The sequence below is a fragment of the Halichoerus grypus genome, chromosome 13 (genome assembly GCF_964656455.1).
Source record: "Halichoerus grypus chromosome 13, mHalGry1.hap1.1, whole genome shotgun sequence".
In the NCBI taxonomy this organism is placed as follows: domain Eukaryota; kingdom Metazoa; phylum Chordata; class Mammalia; order Carnivora; family Phocidae; genus Halichoerus; species Halichoerus grypus.
In genome coordinates, this window is record NC_135724.1 from 26,099,373 (window position 1) to 26,111,818 (window position 12,446).

The 12,446-nt window shown below is 51.6% G+C and overlaps 1 long non-coding RNA gene across 1 annotated transcript in view; it reads right to left on the bottom strand.

Annotated features, from left to right (window-relative positions):
- Nucleotides 1–2,725: 2,725 nt before the first annotated feature.
- Nucleotides 2,726–12,446, bottom strand: part of LOC144379844 (uncharacterized) — a 185,412-nt gene continuing 175,691 nt past the window's right edge. Inside the window, exons 3-4 of the long non-coding RNA XR_013443317.1 lie at nt 3,486–3,575; nt 2,726–3,258 (exon numbers count right to left, since the gene is read on the bottom strand). This is a non-coding gene — a long non-coding RNA (uncharacterized LOC144379844). The remainder of the gene's footprint in view (nt 3,259–3,485; nt 3,576–12,446) is intronic.

A 12,446-nucleotide genomic window follows, 5' to 3' on the forward strand; every position in this document is an offset into this window, starting at 1 on the left:
GTCTCAAAGATTCATTTTTTCTCGTCTGGTAACACTCCGGTCACTTATTTTTTCTCAGTTAGCCTCAGCGGCTCTAAAGTGGATATTGATCAGTGCTTTAATGCAAACCTGTCAAATTAATTTTGCAGACCTGGGATATGACTGGCCTAAAATTGCTTCTGCATCTGTTCTCTGCAGCAAGCCTATGAATTTTAATCACGGCCAGAATGGGTTGGTGGCTTTTTTTGTTAGAAACTTGAATAGGAAAGGTTTAAACTGTAAATGCCAGGGAATGATGCTGTTTTGTTCTTTTCAGAAACTCATGTGGTGGAGGTCAAAGAAATTATTATGTCGGGTGTATTCTTGGCAGATGCTGTGGGAAGCCTTGCGGGCTGCCTTCCAGCAGAGCTGCGGGGGAGCCTGGGGCCGCCCTCCGCAAACACGCCGGGCCATCCGGAGCCACTGCTCCGAGAGGTGGGCATCGCAAGGCCTGCAGGGCGCGGCCCCTGTTTTCCTTGGGATCCTCCACCCTTCTCCTCCTGGGGGTGAAGCAAGCTCGGGGGGCACTTTGTTTTGAAGGTTTGGCTTCCAGGCCCGGCTCTGCCTCACCTTCCCCGTGGAACCTCAGGCGGGGCAAGGGGTCTGTTTCTGAGAGTCAGGTGATCATCTAAAAAGCGCCCCTAACGTGGAGAACAGTCCTGTGGAACGCCTCTCCCAGGGAGGGGCTGTCCGGCTGGGACCACACGGCGCTGCAGAGGCCCAGGCTCGGGGGCACAGAGCTCTGCCGGGGCGGGAGGCCCCCGGCCTCTCTCCAGGACCCCCGCAGCCTGTCCGCCACAGCCACCCCCCTGCGCCCTGGTGGGAGGCCCCTCCACACTCCAGATCTGGGAGCGAGCCGGGGCTGTGACACCCCAGTCCCCCCCCCCACCCCGGCTGCTATCAACACTGTCCTCGCACCACTCTGCTGCTTCTACGGCCCTGGCACCTCTCCTCATTGGGCCACTGAGGCAGGCAGGCCCTGTCGCAGGGAAAGAGGCTCGCAGCACTTCTACTTCCCTGGGAAGGGGGTGGCACGTCTTCCACAAGCATGCAGGGCTCCGTCCCCTCCCGCCTGGTGGCAGCACACCGCCCACAGTCTCGCCCGGCTCCCCCTGCAGAGAATCAGCCCCAGCCATACGGCCTTCACGGCGCATCACCATCATCTTTTTACCCAGTACTTGCTTCGGGCCGGGCCCTATCCTCAGATTTAACCCTCATAAAAACCACCCAAGGGCAGTGCGGTTACCGTCCTTACGGTATGCGCTGCTGGAGGAGGCCGAGGCCCAGAGAGGCGAGGTAAGCTGCCCAAGTTGCACAGCGAACAAGTGGTAAACCTAGATGGTCTGGCTCGACAGCCTACCTCTGAATCTGCTTTGAGCTCTGTCTGTCTGTCTGCCTGTCTGTCTCTGCCCACACGCGATAAAGCCCTTGATGTGGAGGCATCTTGCTGGGTGTCTGATGGCTGTGTCTGTGCTTTTCGTTCCTCCCACTAAAACTCCAAGCCCCTCCAGGGTAGAATGCCCTCTCCTTCTTGAATATTCAAATAGATCTGTAAGCTGAAGGACCCCATGGTCCCAGAGACAAGGCCAGGGAAACGTTTGGGCACCACTTTGGTGGGAACGCTGATTGATTCACCCAGACAGAGTAAAGGCGGGGAGGGGGGAGAGAGAGAGAGAGTCATTTCATTTCATGTGAGCACATGGGGACTCTCCAGCTGTGAGGAGGCTGTCGGGTGGATCCCCTGCTCCCTGGAGTGAAGAGCTGGAAGATCGAGAAGGCATGAAGCCCAGAGCTGGGCTCAAACCCCCAGGTCGGGGACCTGCCCCGCAGGAGCTCGCAAGAGGGACCGTGGGACATTGGCATTCACATGCCTGTTACTCTTCTGTGGCCAGCCTGTCAGGGCTACACAGAGAAGCAGACACCCCAGTACCTGTTGGGTAAAAGGACACTTGTCCCTGTCCTGGTGACCACTCCTCCCCGTTCCCTCCAAACCCCCCCCCCCCCCGCCCGGAGCTGGTCCCTGAAGAGGGAAGGGGCCTGGGTTGTCTACTAGAGCCTAGACAGCCTCCCCCGCACCGTCAGTGCTCCAGATAACACTCAGGGAGTCGGGTATCCTGTCACCCTGCCCTGGGGAGAGGCAGGGATGCAATCCAAACTGAGCTTGAAGTTACCCTTTAAACTGGACAGAGTTTTCATCATTGCAAGTGATCAGAAGTTTATAGAATCTAAGTTGTCAGTGAGGAATGGAGGTGGGAGATGAAGCATAGCAGGGTGTAAGCAATGGGCAGAGAAGTAAAGCGTTACGTATTTACGCCTCGCTGAGCTGCAGTCTCTGGCTCACGTAATACAGCAGAAAGCACATACACATTGCAGGATACTCACCCTGCTCAGAACCTTGTTTTGGGTTAAGCAGAACTGAAGACAGCTTCTCCCAAAGCAGCCCCTGACTTCAGGCCTGGCCCTTGCCCCCCTGCGGAAAGAGGGGCCTTCCCTGCTTGAGGACCTATGAGGCGGTCTTCACGGCCAGGCGGACAAAGCGAGCTGGCTGGTCATCGCTGACCACTCAACGGAGCTCCACAAGAGCATGAGTTAAGGACTGCGGGGTTAATGATGACAGAAATCCTCAGGGATCCTTGATCCAGGGACTTAGTCACCATTGTGACTCTCTCCTTCCATTTCTTGGCTCTGCCCGTTGCCCTCATTCCTGAGCCTATACACGGTGGCAGAGATGTGGTTATGGGCTCACCCTCCCTCACCCCCCCAGAAAGAATTTCTCTGTCTCACATGCAGTTTTTAAACGCTGAGAAAGGTCCCTGACTGTCCAGGTCGGGTCACCAGCGCTCCCCTTGGACTAGTCACTGTGGTTCTGTGACGAGCTCAGCCTGGCTCATAGGCCCCTGGTTGGAAGGGCAGATGGAACAGGTAGCACTGGGTAGCTCTCCAATTTGAGCGTTTGCAAGGACCCATTGATTATTTGCGGCAGCGCCTGACTTTGTGCTGCGTTTATCCAGTTATCTCAAGGGAACCGATCCCTCACCTGCCAAACATGCCGTCTCCAGTCCAGCCTCATTCCTTCGGGGATGGTGGCGGAGGCTCCCGCAGGGGAGAACGGGCTCCGGTGAGCTCCCTTCGGGCTCCAGCTTCCTTCCCCAGCATCCTCAATGCCAAGCAGGAAGCCCCACACGGGGGAGGCACTCAGTGAATGAGTCTTGAATGAAGGTCTGGCTGATGAATGAATGACTGTGTGAATGGGAGGAGAGGAGATGAAAAGCTGTTAGACACACACAGCCAGAGCTCACCTGACCACAGTGCTTCCTGCCCTCCCACCTCCGCTAAAAAGCTTTGTGCTTGTACTATCAGGTTTGGGCTCCTCAGGCCCCGAGGGGAGGGAAGAGGACCAGCTGCTCTGTGGTCTGCAGGAAAAGACACGGGCTAGGGAGCAGGGGATCCGTCCGGCCATTAATTACCTGTGCGACCTTGGGCAAGCCACAGAACCTGCCTTCGCTTCAGTTCCATCGTCCGTCAAATGGGACTATTCTTATCATCCCACAACAGGGCTGCGGAGAACAGACAGTAGTAGAAAGTTAACAGCACTTAGAAAAATTGCAAAGAAAAGCGCAGGGTGGGAGGGAGGAGGTATGACGACCATGGGCCTCCATCATGGGGACCCTCGAAGCTACGTGTCAGTGATGGTGTAGCAGGGAAGGCACCCAGGCCCTCCATATGGAGAAGCTCACACTTGCAAAGAAAATTCCCCAACAGTCCTGAGGACCTACCACTTGCCCAGCCTTGGAGGCAAAGATTGAAAAGGCCAAGAAACCATACTCCTTGCCCTTAAGAGAAGATGCACATCCATAAAGCAGTTAGCTTCTTAGAAAGGGCTCAAGGACGTGTCACGGAAACTTAACCAATCAATAAATACTTGTGGAGCACCTACTATGCGCCAGGCACTGTTCTAGAATCTAAGGATAAGAGGTGGACATACAGAGTCCTACCCAAGGAGCTACACGTGAATGAAGAAATGAATAAACAGGCAGGGAATGGATAAATAGGACGGTCACAAGCCCCAATAAATGCTGTAAGGATAAAAGAACAGGGTATGGCTAGCTGGGGTGAGGGTGACATTAGTACGCAGATCATGGGAAGGTGATGGCCTGAGCGCTGAGGCCTGGATGACGCGTAGGAGGGGAGGGTGTGCCATGAAGATGAAATGGAGTGGGGGCCCTGGGAGGGCTGGGGAAAGGCCATAAGCATGGTGACCAAGGGGACAAGTAGAAGCAGAGGACTGTGGGAGAGGTGGCTGGGCCCCAACCTGGGCCGTGCTTGAGCAGGATGTGTGGACTTCATCCCACGTGCAATGGAAATCGGGGACATGGCTAATCTGAGAGAGGAATGGCTAGGCAAACAAGGTGCAGTGCTAACACTTGGTGAATGTGAGTGATGAGGGCATGAGACTTCTTGTCTTCTTCCTGCAACTTCTCTAAATGTTTGACATTATTTCAGAATAAACAGTGAAGCAATAATAAGACCACTCTGGCTCCTGGTGGACAATCGGCTGCAGGCGGGGGGAAGCTGGTGCCACGAGTGGAGAAAGGAGGCCAGTGAAGAGGGGAAGAGAGGCTGGTCTCAGGGTGTGTTTATGTGGGTCTGTGTTAGTTTTGTATCGCTGCCCTAACTAGTGACCACAACCTTGGTGGTTATAAACAACATATATTTATCATCATAGGGATGCCTACGATGTGGGTGGCTCAGTCGGTTAAGTGTCTGACTCTTGAATTCGGCTCAAGTCATGATCTCAGGGTCGTGAGATCGAGCCCTGTGTCAGGCTCTGTGCTCAACGCAGAGTCTGCTTGAGGTTCTCTCTCTCCCTCCCCCTCTGCCTTCCCCCTGCTCTGTCTCTCTCTCTCTCTGTAAATAAATAAATAAAATCTTTTTTTAAAAAAGTAGCACCGTAGAGTTCTGTAGGTTAGAAATCCAATAGTTCTCCCGGGGCTAAAATCAAGATGTTGGGCAGGGCTGTGTTCCTTCCCAGAGGTCCTTACGAGAATCCATTTCTTTGCCTTTCGGGCTTCCAGGGCCCACTGTCCAGACCTTGCACGTAGTTCCCTACATTACAGAACTGACAACTGACAACGGATCCTGTCCATAGCATCACTTCTCCCTCTGACCACAGCCTGGAAAGGTCCTCCCTTTTAAGGACTCAACATGATTGCATTCAGTCCACCCAGATCATCCAGGATCATCTCCTCATCCCAGGGTCCTCGACCTTAATCATACTAGTAAAGTCCCTTTTGCCCTGTGGGGTAACGTATTCGCAGATTCCGGGGATTAGAGCGTGGACATCTTTGGGTGCCATTATTCTGTGTACTATGAGGTAGAACCACTAGGATTTACTGATGGACTGGACGCGGGTATGAGGGAAAGAAGTCAGCTCAGGATGGCTACTGGACTTCTCACCAGAGACATGAATGAGTGGTGGAGCCATCTCCCAAGACAGCAAGCCCCTGGGAGGAGCAGGATGGGGAGAATCAATAGCTCCCTTTGAGATGTGCTCAGTTTGGAGTCGGTGCAACAGGGTCATCGGAGTCCACGCAGGCGGGGGTGGGTGGGACGGCCGCACGTCACAGCCCAGGGTGGAGGGCGTAAGCAGAGGCCGGGCCAAGAACAGGCTTGTGGGAGCATGGCACACGCCTCCTCACCGTCTCTGGGCACCGGAAGTAGATACCTTCATAAGTAAAAGATGTTCCAGAAGGGAAGGGAAGGCTAGCTGGAGAAATGGCCAGGCAGACAGGCTGGGTTCTGATTAACGGGGCCTTTCATGCGAGGCTCTGGGTGGCGGGCCTGCTACAGGGACGAGGGGCAGCCATCGCAGGGCCTCAAGGCGGTGAATGACACAACACAGGAAAAGGACATGGGAACACGTGACATATAAGGGCCTTTAAACAGGCACCTAGGGGCCGAATGTGGGCGCAGGCAGAGAAGATGTGGCATGGGGCCAGCCAGGACATGTGTGGCCGCTCCAGCCCAGCTAGGGAAGTCCTGGCCCCCCGCCCCTGCCCCGCTGCACCTGCCGCGGGGGCCCTGCTGCTGAAGGGTTGTTCCTGGACACGGCAGGGTCGGGGAGGTGTGGGCTGAAGGGGAGAGGCGTCTCTTTCTCTTTCTGAACTGCCGCTCTTAAATCAAACAATTCAATCCAGGTGGAAGAGGGTTGGCAGCTGGGAGGGGAGAAGAAGAAGAAGCAGACGATAAAAAAAAAATCAATAACTCTTCCCCATAAAATAAATTGAGATTTGTGGAATTCACTTCCACTTGACATCAAAGATGCCGATTTGGTGAATTCGTTTAAGGCCAAATTGAAAACGTATCGTTTTAATCCAGGTCCCCAAGCTGCCCCAGGCCTCATGGCAAGGGCCCTGGGGACTGGGTTTACGGCAGCTCTGGATGCTTATTTGGGGCCGATTGATCTCCATGGCTCGGGAGAAGCTGTGTTCGGGGCAGCAGAAGAAGCCTGATGATGCTCCCTCTCACCCCAGTGCCGGGGCCCCTCCGGCCAGGACATCCCAAGGGACCCCTCACGTGGTCATGTTTGGCCACTGGAGAAGTGATTCTAAGGCAGATGCAAGGCTGGCGGGAACCCTGGGCTCGTCGCATGCAGCCCTTGGGACCTGCTTGGGCTCAGGCTTACCTCCTATGTGTGAGCGTTGGGTAAAGTACAAGACAGTCACGGAGCCCACAGACTCAGCTTCTGGGTGCCCCCAGCCTTCCCTTGGAGCATGAGCAGGGGGTGAGTGGTGGCATGGAGGGTGAGGTCACAGAGCCGCTGAATACTGAGAAACAAGGTAAACACAAGACAAGCAGGACAACATGCATCTCCTTTGGTCTCAGCTCAAAGAAAAGAGGACAGGTCTAAAAGATGTCAGGTCAGGGGCCAGAACTCATCTTAACCAAGGTTAAGCACCAGCCCTTCCCCTACTAGAGGACTGCTCTGGAGGCTTCCCTCTGCCTGGAGCCCGGATGCAAAGGCAGGAGCATCTGCAGGTTGCGGGTTAGGAGGAAGCTGGCTCTGTGGGAGAGGAAAGGCAAGGTTGGGGGAGGCTGGGGCCAGGACAACTCAAAGGCAGGCACCGGGCCAGGTGGGCAGACAGTGAAGTCCAACAGCATAGACTGCTGGTCATCCAAGGAAGAATCTCAGATGGACACGTCTAAGTGCAAATCCCAGCTACATGACTTCAGGCAACTTCACCTCTCTGTGCTTCCGTTTCCTTATCTATAGAAATGTGGAACTGTTTATTTAAAAATTGTCTTATCATCGCGGATGGCCAGGCAAATCTAAAGCCCTCAGCATGGTGCTTGGCAGATCATTGACACTCAATAAATGTTACTGTTCTGATGATGACAATGACCAGTAGGGGGACCTTACGGAAGCTCTTGAGCCCTCCCCCTGGTCTCTGCATCCTGCTCTGTAAGGTGAAGGGGTAGAAGCAAAGGTTTCACAGTCCTTGCCAGTCTGCACTTGCCTAGTCTTTGCTGCTGTGGGTCCTTCTCCCCCGAGGGAGAGCTCCCAGGCTCAGCAGCTCACCGGCCCTAGACCTCCCAACCTGGGGCAGAGACATGTGGGCCTCTGGAAAGGCCCCGAGGGGGTCAGCCCAGAGATCTGCCTAGGAGGGGTGGCACCAGTGAAAGCAAGACCAAATCCATGGCCACATCCACCCCAGAGCCAACACGGGCTGGCTGGGCCCAGGCTTTGGGCTTTCGGGCCCAAGCTTGATTTGACCTCCTCAAATTGAATGTTCACTGTAGCCTAGATTTGCAAAGCAATTTGTTAATGCTCCTGTGCAGGGGCTGTTTTCTCTAGGGTTTTAAAGAAAAAACTCATTTCAATGTAAAATTCACAGCACCAAATTGAAATGTATTCTGAGCAGAGTGAGCGGTTGAGAATTTCCAGGCCCCTGCCATCGGCACACGTCACATTGTAATTACACCTTTCTTTGTGCGCCAGCTGCAGGCCTGGCAAGGCAAACAGACGATAATGCTGACCCTTTTGAGAAGAGAAAGGACTTTTGTGCCTGTTCCCTTTCAGAGAGAGCTCTTCCAAGATGAAGGGAGAGAGGGACACCTGAATCAATCTATCAAGGGGAACAAAACCATTAGTATCTTCAGCCTCCTTACCAAGATTGGCTCCACTCAATAGTTTCTGGAGCTTAACTCCTATTTCTTCAAATGCATTTGAGGAAAGAAAAATAAAGTACGTTCTTTCTCGCACATCTTGATTCGTTTTGCTCAAAGATGATCCCTGGCATCCCCCTGCTTCGACACACACCCACGACGTACCCACCACAAATGTGAATACCCACCACACATGCTCACACATGCACACATATACATATATGTTCGTGCGTTTGTGTTTACACACACCACCTACACCCACACCACACTTCATGAGCTTAATTACACACACACACACACGCACACACACACGCTTCCATGTGTCTGAAAAACAATACTAACAGAACTTTAATTGGATTATAGTTCCCCAAACAAAGAAACTTGGAGAAGGCCTGATTTAGATGACAGAGGGAATTCTTGTTAATTTTCTTAGACATGTTGATGGCATCATAATTAAGCAGGGGCGTGTCCTCGTTCTTAGGAGATAGAGGCTAAGGTATTTAGAGATAATGTGTCAACATGTCTGGGACTTGCTTTCAAATGATCTGAGAGAGAGAGAGAGGGAGGGAGGGAGGAAGGGAGAGTAAATACAGCAACTTGTTAACAGTCATTGAGTCAGGATGCAGAACAGAGAGGTATTCATTGTACTATTCTTTGAATGTTTTGTGTGTTTGAAAATTTTCCTAATTAAAAATTAAGAAAATAAAGATCCGTGGAAAAGTTTCCACATTGCATCTTGTTGTCAGTGTCCTTAAGATGTGTGCTTCATATCCCGTCCTGTCATCTGGGTATGCTGGTTGCATAAGGACCTCAAATATTGATAAGCTTACACAGATCCAACTTCGCAAGTAGGCATTAGGGACTGTTGTGGTACCCGCAGGAGGGAGAGGATCTGAAAGGGTAGGGAAGAAGGAGAACAGAAGACTTTCTCGGGTTGGGTGAAAATTTGCAATGGTCTTGCCTTACTCTTGGTGAACAGGTCTTTCTTCCCTTATAGTGAGTATTTGATGTAGGTGGCCTAGCTTCAATCCCTCAGACTAATGAGCATCACCAATTACTATGAGTAGATAGATCTGTAGAGCGTGGACCCAACTTTGTAGGTAAAAGGAAGGTTTGTGAATGACATTTGGTAACTGAGCCAAAGATGACAGGTGGACTACTTTTCAGAGAGTTGGGGGCTGTGGACATTCGGCGCCAGCCCCCTCCCTTTTAATCAGAGGCAACTGTCAGCTACCATTTGTGTGGGAAACACACACAGTGAAACCCACCATTTGTTCCCCCATTAGAATCATGATGCAGCTCTATTCCCTTCCCAGCCATTAGCAATAATAGTAGCTAAAACTTTGGAAGGCTCATTAAAAACAATAAGGTCAGAACACACTGTCATTCACAAGGTCAAATCAGATAACCTCCCTCTGGTGTGCCTGCCAGGAGAATTCTGTGCTCCTGTTCTGTGGGGCAGGGAGAAGTTGTTCTGCTTACCCTCCCGGGTTCCTTTCGTACCCTCTGCCTTCTCTGGGCAGGTGGCTTATTCTCCCCCATGTGACTCAGGGCAAACCTTGACTGGTCTAAGCTAGTTCTAGTAATTACATTCCCTTTGGTTAGAAGCTGGTGTGGGCATGAGTGTAGGATCCCCTCATCAGGCCACGAACCACGCTTAGGGACTTCTGAAGATGGTTCCCTCCCTAATAAATTCCCTCCCTAATAAACAGAGGCACCTGCAGGCAGAGATGTCCCCAAGTCTTCCTTGGACGTTGTCAGGAAATGATGCCCCGAGCTGCTGTAGCCAGCCTGCTGCCAGGCTGCCGATAGCATCCCGGGCAGATGGGAGCGGAGCACACAGGAGCGCACAGGGGCAGGTCCATACTGTGTCTGCACATCCTGCTACAGGAGCTTATAAATTCCCATAGTGAGTCCCATTATACGTTCCCATTTTCTGTTACTTGCAACCAAAGTCTCCAGACTGATAAATTCCATATCACTTAGCACACACTGGGCTATAGTCCGTTGTACAGGACCTCTCTTTCTACTTCTATCCTGTCTGGGCTAATCCCCCTGCCCCCAAAGGACAGATATTTTGTCCCGTGACTACTGTACTCATAGAAGTCAGCCCAACGGCGGGCACACAATGAAAGGTAATTTGTTAATCAAGTATTGATGCATCTTAGTGCCTCTTAGAATTTATCCAAAAGGATTTATCCATCTCATGTCCTTTTTGGAATGAGGTTGGGGTATAAATGTGTAAGTGGGAAGGAAGGAAGCAAGCAAGGAAGGAAGGAAGGAAGGAGGGAAAGAAAAATGTTCTAGTGAAATATTATTTCTTCTATAAAGGCTCCCATGGTAACCCCCATGGGCAAGGCCCATCTCCGCTTCCTCCAGAGATTATCATCAGGTCCTGGGAGGAGAAGGACATCTTCTCTACCTTGAGATTCTCTATCTTCGGCCATTTCCCACCAACCAGAAAGATTTTTCTCAAGCTTTAATTTTCGTAGTTTACATTAAAAAAAAAATTTGGGTTTTAAGAGTATCCCTCAAATAAAATTATATTACACTATCATGTCTTTACTTTCAAATCACACACCCCTAGACATTCCAGGGCAGCCCTCACCCTGGACAGTCACTGGTCTAGAGCCCTGCATGGCCACCTGCAGAGGCCAGGCAAGGGAGTCAGCCCTGGCTCTGGGTTTGTGTTGCTCCTTCAACTTTTGCATTAATTGCTTACTTTGTTAACTGATGACTATAAACAGCGAAATGCCATATTGTGACTGCTTTTTTTTTATCTTTGGGACCAAGGTTAATTGTGTTTGTGAGTTGTTTTTAATACCCTTTGATAGTTGAGAGGTGTTCATTATGTTTAGAGTCCTTAATTAAATGAACCAAATGTTGGCATTGAAAACAAAAAGTTCACAGAGACTCACAGTTGATGGAGAGCTGAGTGTCTCTAGCTGGTCCATGAATACCACAGAAGGACTCTTTTAGGCAGGAAATATGGTTGCGTGAAGCTGGGGAACAGGAAAAGATAGGAAAACTTGGGGCCAAGAATTAGAGGTACAACCTGGAAGTCGGAAGTGAGCCCCAGATGGCCGTGGGTTCTCTGGATAGATCACTGTGCTGGCCATGGCCATCGGACACAGCTCAGAACCACATGGGCTCCATTTCCAGCCTCTCTTCTTCAATCCACCTTGCCAGTGGGCAGACTCTCCAAAATCCTGCTCATCACATCATTCCCCTGCTTAGAAACCTTTAGTTCATCCACTCCATGAAAATGTGCTGAATGTCTTCTATTACATACACCAAGCACTGCGCGTGGTGTTTTGAGGGTGCAAAGATGAAAAGGTGGTGTTTCCCCCCTTCTGGAACTTTCTCTGAAGAAGGCACAGGGGGCATGAACAGAAACCGCGTATATGTACGCCATACTGTTATCCCCTGAGCACGTACCCTAGTGCACCGTAATGCAGGGACACAAGTAGCAAAGTGCTAACGCCCCACACACGTACCAGAATGGGCCTCACTCCGCCTCAGTTTCCGTATCTGCAAAATGGACATAATAATAGAACCTTTTTGAAAGGGCTGTAGTGAGGATTAAATTCATTAGTACACATCGAGGGCTTTGAGCGGGGCCTGGCACAGAGAGAGCTCTGTAGAAAGGTTTGCTTCCCTTATTACTGCGGCCAGCTAAGGCAAGGGGCCGGGTGGGGTTTGCAGTTAAGTGGGGAATGAAAAGCTGGTTGCCGAAAGGAGTGTTTAGACTCCTTAGCCCAAGGTCCGAATCTCGTGTTCACCATCTCTGTCACCCCGTGTAGGCACAGGACACGGTCACAGCCAGGCAGGTCCACCTATGCACTGCCCCCCAAACTCACCAGGGGCAGTCTCTCCTCCATGTACGCTCTCTCCTGGAACAAGTCCGATTGACTGAAGGAGAAAGAGAATTTTCTGGACATCGAACAGGTAGCTCACCTGTCTCAAGCATGGGAAAATGGGTAGGGAAGAAAGGGAAGCACAGCACAGCCAAGATCAGACCAGTAGAACAGCCTGCTTAGGACTGTCAGAGAAAAGATTTCTCCTCACACTTGTTAAAGTGAGAACCGTCGTGATGTGTCGGACCCGCCGTGGTGGGGTGCGGCAGCAGGGGAGAGAAATCAGGCTCAGTTCTGAATATAACAAGGACCAGTGGAGATTAATAGGCAAGGAACAGGATCAGCGGGTAGAAAGTTATGAAGAGGAAACCTCAAGGCTAGAGTAGAGTCTTGCTAGACCAGCTC